At 40.8% G+C, this 950-nt stretch overlaps 1 protein-coding gene across 1 annotated transcript in view; it reads right to left on the bottom strand.

Annotated features, from left to right (window-relative positions):
- Positions 1 to 950, bottom strand: part of tmprss3a (transmembrane serine protease 3a) — a 19,256-nt gene that overhangs the window by 3,888 nt on the left and 14,418 nt on the right. The window lies entirely within an intron of this gene.

Genomic DNA, 950 nt, shown 5'->3' with positions numbered 1-950 from the left:
AATGTCCTCCCAGCAAAGGTCCGAATCTTATATTGTCACTCGAAATAGTGCACCCTGATGTAAATAAAAAACATCATACGTACTTTTCTATGTCATTTATTGTCAAATTTCAAGTGTTATATACTTTAAACATACTGATAAGTCTGAACTTGTATGGCACTTGAATGGAAAACATTACTGTAGTTGTCTTTACTACATTTCAAGTAACTGAATTTCTTCTTCTTCTTTTAAACAAAAGACCTTTGAGCTGCCCACCCCCTATTTTAACCATGTATTATGGCATTAAAACCAACAGGTCCTCACACATCTCTTTCTTCTCTTTGTGAAGAAATCTCACATTCACCAAAAGCTGGGCATTATCTGTCACATCTGTGGACTCATCAATGGCTAAGGATATGCATACTGTGTTTTGAACAGCTGCATCAAGCTGTGCCAGTCGATCCTCTGCTAATAGTTCGGATTTTCTTGTTGTCGTTGAAGCTGACAGTGGCATTGGTTTGATTTTTTCACACGTCGTTTTTTTGTTTACTGTCAAGTAAAGTCTCTGCAGCCGCATTAAAGCACTCCTTCACTTCCACTGTCCCATCGCTGAATGTTTCTTGTGTTGCGCCAAAATCCACGCAATCTTAAGTGAGCACTCATCTGCACGTTGCTGGCCTGTAAATGCATGTGTGAGGACACGGTCATACTGTGCTTTCAGTTCCATAATCTTACTTGCCCTCATGCGGACTTCTGCGGGTATGTTTCATCAAACGATCCGTGTTTGGTCTCATAGTGACGCTTAACGTTGCTACTTTTTATTAACGCCACAGTTTCACAGCATATGAGACACACAGGTTTAGAAGTGGCTGCAGGCAGGACGAACATGTATTGGTCCGTCCATTCATCTTTAAAAGTTCGGTTTTCACTATCTACTTTTCCAGTGTAGCCATTTTCACCCCCCCTACCCT

Source organism: Seriola lalandi, unplaced genomic scaffold (genome assembly GCF_002814215.2).
Source record: "Seriola lalandi dorsalis isolate HSWRI2012SDOR001 ecotype SW California unplaced genomic scaffold, Sedor1 jcf7180002054576, whole genome shotgun sequence".
NCBI classification, from domain to species: Eukaryota; Metazoa; Chordata; class Actinopteri; order Carangiformes; family Carangidae; genus Seriola; species Seriola lalandi.
Note: the sequence above shows the minus strand (reverse complement) of the source record. Positions and strands in the feature narration are given on the sequence as shown.